At 41.7% G+C, this 14763-nt stretch overlaps 2 protein-coding genes across 2 annotated transcripts in view; both read right to left on the bottom strand.

Moving 5' to 3' along the window:
• CCDC50 (coiled-coil domain containing 50) overlaps positions 1–14763 on the bottom strand; it is a 149231-nt gene that overhangs the window by 89637 nt on the left and 44831 nt on the right. The gene's annotated exons all lie outside the window — the stretch shown is intronic.
• OSTN (osteocrin) overlaps positions 1–14763 on the bottom strand; it is a 44115-nt gene that overhangs the window by 28660 nt on the left and 692 nt on the right. The gene's annotated exons all lie outside the window — the stretch shown is intronic.

The following is a 14763-nucleotide window of genomic DNA, read 5'->3' as shown; positions in this document are numbered from 1 at the left end:
CTGGGCTGACATCCCAGGAACTTCAGCAGAGTGCCTGGTATTCACAGTTAAATTTTCTAATAAGGTGGTTCCTATTTCAAAATGTCATTGCACAAGTGGCCTTTGGTGGAGTTATTTTAAGGCAGTGGTCAGGAAGGCACTTCTTGTGCCTGTTCCTCAGTCCACAGACATGCCTGCCTTGAACTTGCTTAAGACCCTGCTGTGAAGAGACTTTAATGGCAAAGACAGCTCCAGCATCACTTACTGGGAGAGATTTTTATCACTTAATTTTCTTCTCTTTGTACTGGTGTCAATTAAAAAAACAAAAATTTCTGAAATTCAAGGAGTTAGCCCTGGATAAAAGCAGACTGAAGCCTGAACTGAGCCATAGAAAGCCTTACAGCTGTGGTATTTTCCACAGATAATCTGCACTAGAATAGATGGAAAAAACGATTTTCTGTCACCCTTTCCAACATCACGTCCTCAGGGACAGCTCTGAGACAGTTCTATTAAAGGTGCAGCCAGGCAGGTTGTGGGATATCACAACCAGGGTGTATAGTGTCAGTGTGTATAGATCTGAAAGACATGCCCAAAGAATCTCTTCTGATCCTTACTTCAAGGCTCTGACAGGCACATACCTTCATCCCACCATCCCTCACATCCTCTCTCTGGGAATCTGACTCATTTCCTTGGGTTTGTCTTTATCTTTCCTCCCTGAACATTTTTTAAGTTAGCCGAAATGCTCATGAAGTTGCTGCTGTGGGGGATTGGTTTCCTTTTCCCTTCTAGAACTGTGCAAGATCCTTCAACCACTGCTGGTAAGCCTTTCACAAAGATGCTCATGAAGGTCAAAATATTTATGTTCCCTAAGGTAGAAAATCCAGGGAGCTGGAGAGTGGACAGCAAAAATAATACACTGGAAGGCAAAATATAAGCAGCAGGGACAATGTAAAGGGAGACACTAGAACTACTTAATTTTGTTTTTCTACTAACTACTGAAATCTCCTGCTTCTGCTGTTATTTCTTTTCTTTCATGTTGAGGAAAAACTATCATGTGAAGAAGGATCAATGCCTCCTGGCACACTTCAAAATTCCCTCTCACTGGCAGGCTAGGATTGAAAAGTCCCTGTGAGAGCTGCTAAGAGGTGAGAGCTGCCCTGCTCAGAACTCCAGTCAGGTATTGCTACACCTGCCTGACAATCCTGCAAAGGATTGTCACAGTGCCACAGAAGCCACTGGGACACTTTCATGGAGAAATGACTGGAAAAGGGAATTTCTGATCTATGGGAAGTTACAACATTCTGAAATTTGCTTTTCTTCCACATATAAACAAGAGGCCAAAATTCCATGGTCTGTGTGGAATGGATCTCCTGGAGAGGAACAGGGGGAAGGAATGGAGAAGATTAAGAAACCTTCCTGTGAAGGAAAAAAAAAATTCCTGTTGATTCTGTTTTGGTGAACTTTGCCACTTTTTAACTTTATGGGGACCAAACTAGACCCCAGCAGAAGTTCACAGGGAATCTGGGAGAGATGCATGAAAAACAAACAAACAAGGATCAGTCAGAAGCTCCCTGATAAAGAAGTTATTTTCAGATTGGTTGGTTATACATTTATAACAGTTCACATAAATTCAATATTTGCAGACAGTGATACAACTCCTCAGAGTCCAGTAAGAGATTTAAGTACAGTTTTAAATTTCAAAATATGTGTTCCCACTGAAAATATTTACTCAAGCACATGCAGTTGAAGGCTAATTTATCTTTTCCCTGGACTAGTTCCTATTAATTCTTAACCCAGGAACATTATTTTTACATTTGATACAACAGCCTATCAATTTCTAAGCAAGTTTCACTCTCAATTTCAGTCAGCTCTGGGTCTGCTATTTAATTTTTTAACCAAAATCTACTGGCTATTGGTATGTCAAGTCAGCCCTTTAAATTTATATAAATAAAAGGTACTTATCTTTCATTGAAACAGAACATCTGCAGTTTTCCTTAATCGTTGCTGTCAAGAATCTGCAGCATTCCCTTTTACATGACCCATGAAATTTTGGGATGCTCATGGGCACAGCAATATGCATGTTCCTGACAGTCCTGACTCCCACCTTCCTCTGTTCTATCATGTGAAGTGGCTAAAGCTGCTAAAAAAAAAAACCCCTTATGGCATTTTTAACTTGAAAAAAAAAAAAAAAAACCAACTTTGTGCAATGATCTAGAAAAGACAGATAATAGTTAGAAGACAATTTGCTACCAATAATTAGGTATTCCAAGGTATTAAGGAATTATTATGGAAAATTTTAGGTGAAGGTGACAAGATGGTTTGTCTGGCCTAGAAAATGGACAGATGACACTGAGTGTCAATAAATGTGAATTGATGCATACAGGAAGAAATACTCCTAAATACTTCTATTTGTCTGCATAGCAAAGTGCTTTGAGCTGACTGTTCCTGATCCAAAATGAGGACCAAGAAGGGGTTTGGCAGAGGCTGGCTCTCAAAATGATTGGTTCCAATATAACAGCTTGGGATCTTGAATTGAAAATGACAGGAAATATGCTTGAAAACCAGAAAAGACCTCTTTTCAACCAGGCTGTATTTTAACAGTGGAACTCCTCACCAAATTACATTCTAGAGGCCAAAAGCTTACACAGATTCAAAAATAAAGTCACCAAAGGAAAATCCCTCAAGGACTATTAAGCACAAAATATTATGTCTGGTTCTAAAATCCCTCAGCCACAAATTGTTGGAGGCTTGGGGAATATTTGAAGGAAGTGTCAAAGGATTGGCCACTGTCAGAGGGAGTATCCTGAGCAAGAGAGATGCCTGGGCTGACCTGGTATGACTGTTCTTGCACTTTTATATCACATTTTCCTGTTGCCTTGGTCTCAGAAAAACCTAAAAAATAAATCACTGAAATGATCATTTACATTCACACACACCCCATATTTTGATCAATAGACAGAGCTGACATGGAAAATTTCATGTTTAGTAAATTCATAAGCAACCAAAGAAAGGGAAATGCTAAAGTTTTACAAATTAAATGAGAGATAGAGATATTAGCCCTACCTTTAATTAAAAAAACCCACATTTGGTTTTCAAATGGATAGCACATATCAACAATTTAGGGTAATACATGACAGCAATTACATAACCGCTCATGAACTGGGCTGAAGAAATTCAGAGAAAATTTAAAGAAACTCAAATATACCAACACATGAAAATACATACATATTATGCATCCAGACATAGTTGGTGACATTTGCAATGTCTCCCACAGTCTAAATGACTCTAGTGGTTTTAGAGATATCCTTTACAGTAAAAATACAGAATCCTAGTAAACCTAATAATATTCCTCAGTTTGGCTGGAATTTCTTGTGTGCACATATACATCCAATGGCTTTTTTTGAGAGGCCAACATCAATTAAATTTAACTGCTTCCCCTTTGGACTTAAATCATGACTGAAAGCTGAATTAATACATTTCTATATAAATTCTGTTTTTAAGTAGTTCTTCTCCAGCAGTTGCACCTTTTCCATGTAGTGTAGGATAGAAGCTGCCCTTGTTCTCTAGCACAACCTCTACCATGAAAGCACCAGAAGAAAATCATTACATCTAGCAGGCACCTCCCTTGTTTAATGGTGTATAAATATCTTGGTGCCAGTCCTATGCTTGGCATATGGGGGAAGGTTAAACACATTAAACATCTGCAGCCCAATTAAAACACCAGTGAAATGCTGCAGGATATGTGATAACCACAGAAGAAATGGAAACACTAACGATGGAGGGGCACTGTTTAGGATAATTTCTAGTCATAGAAGGATGCTTTAAAAGTAAGTGCAGGGAAAATGATGCTGGAAATATTTCCTCATGGGGAAACCTAATAGGCTGTGGAATAATCACCCAGGGGAGAGGAAGGAAGTCCTTTTGACTGAGTCATTTCTTTCTGGAGTGGGTGAAGCAGGGAAAAAATGTGCTGGCAGACAGAAAGATTACCAGCTCTACTGCTCAGAAGCCTAAGACATTTCTGTTCTCAACAGTAGCAGTTTTATTCAGAACAAAACCAAGCTCATAAAAACTTTTTTAATTTGCATGAAGAGATGAGTGACTTCTGTAATGCCTCCCTTGTCTTTCTCAAATTTAATCTATCTGCATACATTTATGGCTCCTTCTTAAACTGCATTTCCAGAAGAGTGGTTTCCAGGGCTGCAGCCATGCATTGCTGGGAGGCAAGAACAGATGCAGCTTCATCAGGAACTTGTCCTGATCAGGCTCTAGCCAAGCATGACTAGATTATAAAATGGAAGGAGAGTGAGAAGGGAGGAATAACAAGTGCCAGGGAGAGATTAGATTCTCCACACATTTGTGCATTTATTGACCTTTTCTTCTTCTATATACCATCGGTTTCCCAGATTTACAGCTTGAGATGGCAGGCGAGCTGTCAGGTGCACTGCTTAGGTCATTGATGATGTTATGAACTCCACTGGAAACTGATTTCATTACACAAAACCGTGTGGCTTGGCATTTGATATAGCAAATATTTAACTGACATTTTAAATCGGTCTTTGTACAACTCCTTTGTAATTAGTGAGGTCTTTTAAACACCTTTTTAGGCACTTAAAAATTTTAAAAACTGAACGTGGGGTACAAGAGCTGGCATAGAGCACCCTGATGAACAGTCAGTGTATGTGAGTGCAGTTTGCCATCACTGCACATAAATCTGTGGACCAATCTGCAGAGAAGCAATATTTTGTACTGAAGTTTCTTGAAGGCTCACTTGGATGATTTTCTTTCAGCACTCTCTACATCAAGTATTCTGTCATAAATTGGACTTGAGTTGCAATTTACTCATGAATAAAATACCACCTCTGGGACTTAATCCAGAGAGAAAGTAAAGAACCTAACTACTGCTGGCCATCAGAAAGAGTTCAACATGCAGGACACCAGCCTGAAATGATGCAATAGTATACACCAGTGCAAGCAGGATTTCCTAACCTTTAGACCCACATTTCTGAAGGAAAAAGCTATACTTTGTTTAAAACACATGCAGGCCTTTATCTTTATTCTGAGGTCTGAACTCAGGTTGGTACTATGCATTCACTTTATTCATTGCTATCATGGTTTAACCCAGCCAGGAACAAAGCCCCACAGTCATTCACTCCCTGACCCCAGTGGGGAGGATAAGAAAATACAAAGGGTAAAAGCAAAAAAAAAATTGGTGAGCTAAGATCAATTTAATAATTGAAATAAAATAACAATAATGCATTTTAATGAAAAGGAAATCAACAAAATAAGAGAAATAACCCTCAAGAAGGAGAAGTGATACAAATGAAAACAATTGCTTACCATGAACAGGGAGAAGCTCAGGTAGTCCCTGAGCACCCTTGCCTGACCCTGACCCTCCCTCTAGCTTCTTGCTGAGCATGATGTCTGGAATATCAGACCCTAAGCTGATCCCCACAGATGTTTACATCTGCTCAGCCATCATTAGTTAACTTGTGTTAGACTAAAGCAGAGACATCCACTCTGAATATGCAAACATAGAGACAATCCAGCACTTTACTTGCTAGAAAACCAAGGAAATTGTAAGAAACCTACTTTGTGCAGCTGCAGTACCAATCTCACATCAGTCAGTAAGTGTGTGACTTACACTACTTGCACATTTGCCCTTGTTATAATCAGATGGCTAAAAGGAGCTCATTTTCCAGCCACCTGCAACAGAACATCAAAGTTTCAGTTTCTAGTTTTCAAAGTTCCTTCCCCATGAAGAGTCTGACCCAAGAGAAGGTTTGTCATGGAATCTTTGACTTCAGATGGCCCATGGATGGAAGGAAAAACCTTCAGGGATAGGAGAATAGATAGGGAATGGGAGAGAGGCAGGAAAAAATCCACACTGAAAAATTCTTACCCTTTTTTGAAGCAGATGGAAGAAAAAAGTGCAGGAGACAGTACATAACACTTATAGAAGAGTTAATATAATCAAAAGGGATTGCAAACTGACCTAGACCTGACCAGCAGCATCAGAGAGCTGTTGGTTTGTTTGGAGAAACAGAACTGCTGCCAGCTGGGAGACAAGACATAGGTGGTAGAAATTGCAGAGATATTAGGAAGTAGAGAAAGAAGGGAATTTTGAGTCTCAAGGTTGGGCAGAGGTATTGGTTAATGCAGAGCTTTGGAGTAGGAACATCACAAACAGCCACAGTGTGCTTCTTGAATGGAGATGGAGCAGAGGAATGGAACACCTCCTGTCATTTACACACACACAAAACACACTTTCAATCATTACAACATGGTGTTAGAATTAGGGGTAGGAAGCTCCAAACAAATATCAGGATTCCTTTCTAGGCAGAGTCCAGGTTTGCTTAAGATTGAGAGTTTTTTTCTGGATATCACAAGAACCCTGCCAGAGCTGTACAGCAAAAAATATAACTTACAGTACCAGAGAAGTATCATCATTCCCTGTGTTATATTCCAGAAGCTGAAGGGCTGTAATTTTATTAGAACACTGCTGTTGCAAGACCACAGAATAATACATTGACATTTTGAGCTGCACTTAAACCTAATATATGTTTTTTATACTACATTTATGTTCCATCATAAACTGACACTGGACAGAATAAGTCAGTATTGCCACTGTGACTCACCTGAAGTTCAGGATGTTAAAGGCTCTGCTATGTGGAGCCTTGCAAAAGGCCTTTCCTGTGTCAGGGTCTAGCTAGGGATTTGCAGCAGTGCCAGTCTCTCTGGTTTCTGACCACCTCCCTCTTCATTAGACTACAAAACAAATTGCCAATAGGGCTTCTGGAAGCTTCATCCTCTTTCCTTTCCCCAGTTAGAGGAACTAGGGGATTCTCCAGTTGCAGAGAGAGGACACACAACACAGGGAGTGCAGTGTTGGGAGAAACCCAGCCCTTGCTCAGACACCTTGTCAGGAAGGAAAGCTCCTGTTGCATTTCATGGGGATCTCAGACTCACTCTCAGCTTTGAGGAGCAGTTCTGCTGCCCTGGCAGCACTTCAGTTCTGCTTTCTTTGCTCTGCCTCATCTGCCCCACTGGCAGCTGCCAGGGCAGTTTGGTGGTGTGGTACCCAAGGGAAATACACACAGTCAGAATTGAAAGAAACAACAGCAAAACACTCTGCAGAGCTGAGGAGACTTTGTATTTCTGGTACTGAACAGCCATAGAGACATCTTTTTTTCTATGCTGCTTTTTTCTGAGTGCCTTTAATATGTTTCCTCACATGTGGATTTCATGGGGCATACTCTTAGATATCACTTACATAAATCTATACTTTTTTTAAAAAAAAACTGAAGACTAAGCACAGAATCACACTCACTCTCCTAATTTCTCTCCAATACACACCAAAAAATGGGCTGATGCACAAAGCAGCCTGCATTGCTCCATACACTCACTCTGGGAGCTGCATGAATGAGGCTGGTGTGAGTCCTCCCTCCCTTGGTGGAGACTCAAGCCCCATTTTCTGGATCAGAAGCTGTCTTCTGCTTGTGCCACTGTACCATGAGACCTTGTCTGACAAGAAGGGTTCAATACAACAACTGAAGTACAACAATAAATATATTCTAGGTGCTCAAACCACTGTAATAATTATGTATAAAATTAAAATTTTTTAAAAAAGAGAGAGAGATCATCATCTCTCATAAGGTTTCCTATGCCTTATTGCTTAGTCATTCATCCTAAACTGGTGAAATATATCTACTGAGACATAAAGATAGTACTAAAGGTTAAATAAATGACTACATTCATCACATGCAGAAAGGAACAAAACCACAAACTTAGAACAGGGCTGAAAACCAGATCCAAGTGCATTTCTAAAGAAATCAGAGATATTTTCAGGACTGCTGTCATTCCTATTAGTGTTTTCTGATGTTAGTATTTCAGCACTCCCAGCAGTTTTAGCCAAGGAACAGGGTTGCACTGAACAATGTCTGCACACACCTCTCAAAGCAAGATAGTCCCTGGACATGAACTTTATTCTCTTGATAAAGTATTTATTGAAGCTAAGTGCCTCCTCACTTCATCTGCCAACAGATGAGCACACTGAGCATCATAAAGTGAGGAAGACAACAAGAAAAAAAGTTTAAATATATATAATAGCACAGGGCTAGAAAAGGAAGAAATTTCACCAGTGACAAAAGAATCATAGAGTAGATACAGGACTTAACAGAATGACAGATTTGTCACATAAATGCAGTGTGTTCCAAAAGACCCCAAATTAAATACTTTAGAAAAGAGCAATATCCTCTTCATGGCTCACTGGTACTCCCAGAGGAATTTTGGAAAACATTCTAGTAAGACATGCTTTGGCTGATAATATCATTGGTTTTCTGGGATTTGATTTGATGTTTTCATTCTTTTTTTCTTTTTGGTTTCTTGTTGTTCTGCCTTATGAGAATGATCACTTGTCTCAAAAACAGGATCTTGGTTACGGAGGAATCTGTTTATTTCAGGCCCTTTTCCTAACTTGGTATCAGTTGGAACCACTCACTGCTCTTGGTATTTTAGGGGTCTAATTTTAGGCCCTGGTTTTTCAGATGTTGGCCAGAGGCCCCAATTGGTCTCCACACAGAAAAAACTATAATGGAAGATTTTATTTTATGTCTGGTATGGATCCAAAGCTTCTGAAGACATATGGATTTCTTTCAATTGAGCTCCATAGCTCCAGGTCTGGCCTCCTGCTTGTGATACCAGTTAGTCTGAGCATCTGTGAAACGGATGTGTGGATCCAGCTCACTTCAGGCATTGCTACGTGAAGAGCTGCCTCTGGTCAGCTGCAGTAAATCTAGAGTCCATGGCTGCACAAACAGGCAGAATTTCTTCATGAGAAGGGTTGTTAAACATTGGAATGGGCTGTCCAGGAAGTCACCATTCCTGGAGGTGCTCAAGAAATGGCACTTGGTGCTGTGGTTTAGCTGACATGGTGGCATTTGGTCAAAGGTTGGACTCCGTGGTCTCAGAGGTCTGTTCCAGCATAAATAACTCTGTAAAGACAATTCCATTGCCATCAGGAGACAGCACCCCATCAGCTTCACAATGCAAAGAGCCAACACAACACAAAGAAAAGAGTCTGATTCTAATCTTCTCCTGACAGGCCTGTCATGAAATCAGTGCCAGTTCTCTCTGCATCCTGATTTTGCTCATGCCATCACTGGTACAAATGCAGTGAGAAATCTCCAAGGATGAGCTTTGCAGAAAAGGCTCTGCTCTTTGACAAGAAGAACAAAACTTTTCCAATAATAAGCAGATACCATCTTATCTATCAATGCCAAGTCTTAATCTCAGGAAAAAGATAACACAGCTGACTTCTCATCCAAAAAACCTCTGCTGTGTCTCCAAGGCACTGATACTCTGCTGGAGTTTCTCCACTGCTTCCCCCTCCATGCTGTGTCTGCACAGCAGCACAGGTCAGCCCTGGCATGGCAGTGCTGTCTCCTCTCTCCACAGCACCCAGCACATCCCAAGGCTGAATCCACATCTCTGGGGGCAGGACATGAGTCCCTCAGGGCTTTCCCTTGCATGAGCAGCACTCACTGCATGGGTGTGGGCTTGGTTTGGATTTGCCACACAAAAGCTGAGAGCTGTGGGAAAGCAGAATTGTCTCCTCAGGCATGCACTTGATGAAAGTGGGGTTGCACCAAGGCAGAAAGAAAAGGCACCTTTGGAGTGCAACTGTGTTTTAAACTACTTTGACTGCTGCTGTTTTCTTTTTTTGTCACAACCATCATATTTCACATTTCCTCTGTCAGGTGGATTATATACCACATCTGTTTTTTTCCCCTCACAAGAGGCATGTGGACCACTGACAGCTAACAAGTGCTGGGAAGTAAAACACTGAAGGACCCTCTTGTAACCAGAGGAAAAGACATGGTAGAGAGGATTATTTGCAAAGAACTCAGCTTGGGTTTTCAAACCAGCATTTATAGATTTGGAAAGAGCCAAGAACAGAAACTTTAAAATAGTTATTAGGGGTTTTATGGAAACTGGATGAATGGATGTTTTGAATGGGAAGCCAAATAAATATAAAAAAAAGAGGTAATCTAAGCCTGGCAGGACATCTGAGGATCTTGAATAATAAAGCTAAAAAACAATAGGAAAATAAAGCTTTTGAAGTGTGGCACAAAACCTCTGGGCTCCAGAAAAAAATGCTTCAATCTCAGTAGCAGAGATGCTGTGCTTGAATCAAGGAACAGCAATTACTAAAGTACTGCCTTATTAACACAAGCTCTGCAGTCCTGTGCATTGCACTCTAACCACAGCAATACACTCAGATAAACCATGCCCTAAGCACAAAGAAAGCAGCTGGGAGGGATGAACCAGCCAGCAATAACACCAAGTTATACCACTCCAGGAGAAGCCAGTGGCCTCTTGTACTTTGGTGTGCCCTGAAGCCCTGCATGTGGATTTCAGTGCTCAGATGGTCACAGGGGTGTCACAGCCTTGCAGTGCTGACCTCCTCTCACTTGGAGCTGGGGCCTCTGCAGCTGGACACCTCCCAAACCTGCCTACAGTCTGTGAGGAAAGGGAAAGCTCCTTCTCTCACCCCTCTTCTAGAAAATCAGACACTTAGTCCAAGTAGTGACTGTGGCTTCTTTGTACCTGAACACCTGCAGTATAAATGATGCCACAGTCTTTTTGTGGGCACAACTGTAGGGAATAACAAACAACAAACTCATGGCACAGATGATAATGCTTATGATGCAAACAGGTTTTATGTCCACCAAACTGCACCTCCTGTGGAGTTTCAAAAGCCCTTTACAAACCAGTAGGAGATGTAAAGTGAGTTTTGTTATTCTAATTAAATTAGCAAATAGGTGAGATATCCTCAGCCTATTATGCACTGATAAATAGGGGAAACTGAGGCTGAAAGCAGTGAAGAAATCAGCCAAACAGTGGGAACATCAGGAATCAACCCAAAATTTCTGACTCGTGCTTGTGCTCATTTGGCAAACACTCCTTTCATGTAAGCCAGTTCCTGGTTCTGATCTCATTGAAGCCAATGGTAAAACTTCCATATATGTGAACAGAGCAAAAATTTGAAATTTCAGTCTGTCATCTGCACTTTATAGGTTTGTGCCTTTATAGATGGGGCAGATATTTCATTCTGCTCTGTGGTTCAGCCAGCTGGATGGTGCTATGTATATTTAGGGCACAATGAGAAAAATAAATAGCGATTAAAACACCCCAAAAAAATATGTCAAACCCTTTCTTCCATATGGAATATTTTAGTATTTTAATGGTAAAATTACTCTTCCATATTTATGGCACTTCCACAGAGAAAACAGTTGTCTGTGCCCATCAGCAGCAGAAGCTGAACTGGTTCTCCCAGCAGTCAGCTCCAGCAGCCTGGCAGCTCCCCACAGCCACAGGAGACAGTTGTTCATGCCCATCTGTACCATGGAAGAGACAGTGCAGCATCCCCTCTGTCATCTTCTGGCTTTACTTTGGCTTTTGACAGCAATTAATGCTTTAAGACTGTTTTAAACTATCAGCAGGTAGGTACTTTAGCTGATAAAGGGAATAAAAAATAAAAAAAAAGCAACAAGAAAGTTTAAAAGCTCATAAAAGCACAAGATGAAAGGAGTGGAGATTTGGTCCCATCTACACATCACCTGTAATGGAGGACAAAAAGGGAAACCCTGAATTTCACACAGCTCACCTGCTCTCCAGGGCCCTCACTCTGTCAGTGCAGAAACACTAATGGGGGATTAAGTGCAAAAGGCTCTACACCTTCCCAATGAAAATTCAGCTGTTTCATTCCAGCATGTACACTGGTGAACACCACCACCACTTTGGAACCCCAAACTGAGGGCAAATCCAGGGTAGCTGCTTGCCCCAGCCATTCTGGAATTAAAATTAAAAAAAAAAAAAAAAGTCAGTGGCAAAACTGTTCTTTCTGTAAGGGATGCCAGCAGGACAGGAAGGGGAATGGATCCCTAGTGCAGCAGAGACTGTCCTGGATGGAGCAGGTGAAGGATCCTGCTGAGGATGCTGTCTGCTCCCCCAGGTGAGGCTCACAGCACATTGCCTGTCTGCTGCACAAGTTAGGTACAAACAGAGCTCTCCCCATCCCCTTTCTGCTCCTGCACACATTTGAGGGAACCACAAGCAACTTCACCCGGACCAAGCTGACCATTCCCTGAGTACAGCACACATTTTATTCACCCTGCAAAGGAGCCGAGGCTCTGTGGGTCACAGGGTGGGGCTGACACAAAGCAGGGGCGGGGACTCGTCACCTTAAAAGTTCTTCCAGAAAAGGTGCCTTATCATACTCCCAATTCCCGGATTCTCAGGGTGAGAACAGGTGGGAACATCCTCCCTCTCCCCCAGGGTAGAAACCTTCAGTCATTGAACAGCTCAGGCTTCAGCAAAGCAGGGTGTACATGTGCAAACACGCCCACACAAAACTAATGTCCAAGCACTCCCAAACCCAAATGACATCAAGATTTTCTTTAATTATTGTCTTTTCAAAGTTTTGATTTTCTTGTAGTGGAGGCATGAGAATCATTGGAGACCTTGGGGGGTGGAGGGGGTCCAAAGACAATTGTGGCCTGGGAAAATTTGCCAGCTGGATTATGTGATTTTTTTTTTCATTCTCAATTTTCTTTTCCCCTGTTCTCATTTCAGAGTCTGTGTTCTGGCTTGCTAGGATCTGCAAATCCCTGATCTAGAAACTGCAAACCCAGACTGCATTGCTGCATCAATCTCTGCAACTGAGAGCCAGTGTAAGAGTGAGCAGCAGCTTGAGATAGCAGGAATCCTGCCTTTAACAGCCTGCACTCACTTGCCACAATTCCCATTGAACTTTGAAGGGGCAGCTTTGCTCCTGTTTGCACCCTTTCAGCTTTAACAGCCACTCCTGATTTATATGAGGAATACAGCTTGGAATCTGGGATTCATTTCCTATTCTAAAGAAAGAAAAAGACAAGAAAAAACACAGCTTGGATCTAGCTATCTTGCAGGCTGAAATTCTTTTCTGCATTTTGTTCCATCCCATGCTGCAGCCTCCTCTGCTCCTTCTGCTTATTTTCAGATGAACTGCTGAGATGCTGAAATTCAAACCACACAAATGTGCATCATATCTATCACTCACAAAGATTGTGTTAGTGCAATATTGTCCTACCCACCCTTCCCACATCAAAGTAAAAGCCTCTGGGTGCCTGACACAGTGAAGACTATCGTGCAAGCATGACTGGAATTCTGCACAGAAGAGGGCAAGTGCTGCACAGCTGGTTCTTGAGGCTGCTGCCCACCATTAGTTGTGCAATATTCCCTGGAACTCAATCCCCAGCTGATGTGCCAGCACAAAGCACCAAGATCCATCCTTTGGAAAAGGTGCAGGGTGTGAGGTGAGAGATGTTGATCTGCTCCAGCTGGCAGAGAGGCAGCACTCCCTATGAGCTGCACACAAAGGAGAGCTGGGGGAGTATTTGGATGTCACAGGCCCCCACCACGGAGAAGGGCTGAGAACAAAGTCCTTTTGTGTAATAATCCTGAGGCATTGTCAGCAGCAGAGGTCTGAGGAGAATGGCTAAAGCAGAAGAACATTACAGATCCTAAGTAGCAATCACATAATTGTTTGGGACAAACTGGGGCTGAAGAGGAGCTTCTCTATAGAATCTATCAACATGAGCCAGTTTGCCAGGGACTGAAGGGACACATACAGCCTTCATGCTCTCAGAACAAGACATGAAATAGCATATGTGGAGAGCCTGAAGATTCCCATTTTCTGCAATTCTTGCAAAAGACCCTCTGTGGCCTCTTAGCAATCAGTTTGATGCCATCTCCTTTCTGATCTCTTTCACCTTTTCCTCATGAGTCAGCTCCTGCAGTACCCAAAGCAAAATAGATCCACATTTTGGATAAGATAAAACTTGTCCTATTCACTGGTTTTATCTTCAGTAACCTGAGCCAGCAGGATACCTAAACACCAGGTGGGATTTCACAGTCTTGTTAAGAGAGTGGGAAGGGAAAGTCTTACTGGAAGGCAAAGCCTAGATACACATTGCATGGCACAGGATGGACATCATGCTGTCCCCAGGTCCTGATCCACTAACAGGACAGAGAATGCAAAACTTGGAACCCATAGTCTTATTTGGAGACTGTCTTATTGCTCACTCCAATTAAACTGTTCTTCTGTGAGCTTTACCAGCAGTTTCACAGCACTTCAGTCACTCCTTTCAGAAAGGAGGAAAATACTTCATCATCTGGATATGCCACAAACATCAAATGAGGATCAGATTACATGAACAAAAGCAGAAGCAAACTACATCTGTGCTTGTCCAAATTATCTGGCAAAAAACAAGTAAAGAAAGAACAGATAGACAAGGACAAACAGAGGAGTTATTTCCTCACAAAACGCATATTATTCTTAATAACTTGACTCACTTTGCTAAGAATAATCAGACTGGAAAAGGGACTTAAAACTTTTATTTTCCACTTGCTCTTCATGCACAGATTCTGTGACAATTTAACTTGTTTTTACTGGACTGGGGGGACCAGAATTACACCCCAACATTACACTATTAATAGCAAAATTACCATTTTTGTTCCTCCTCTCTGTTTTAGACTTCTTCACTGGTATGCAACATATTTCTATTCAAGCAGAAATGCTAAAATGCAACTGTAGGGTAAGATATAAAGTGCCCTACATAACTGATCAGAACATAAATGACCATGGCAAATGTTGCATGCTATTTTCCTACCACTCAGCAGCAGAACTAAATTCCACAAGGCACTTCCTTCTCCTCAACCCAACCCTTCATTTTTCCTTTT

This window comes from Erithacus rubecula (assembly GCF_903797595.1).
Source record: "Erithacus rubecula genome assembly, chromosome: 11".
Classification (NCBI taxonomy): Eukaryota; Metazoa; Chordata; class Aves; order Passeriformes; family Muscicapidae; genus Erithacus; species Erithacus rubecula.
This window is presented reverse-complemented; position numbering and strand designations above follow the sequence as displayed.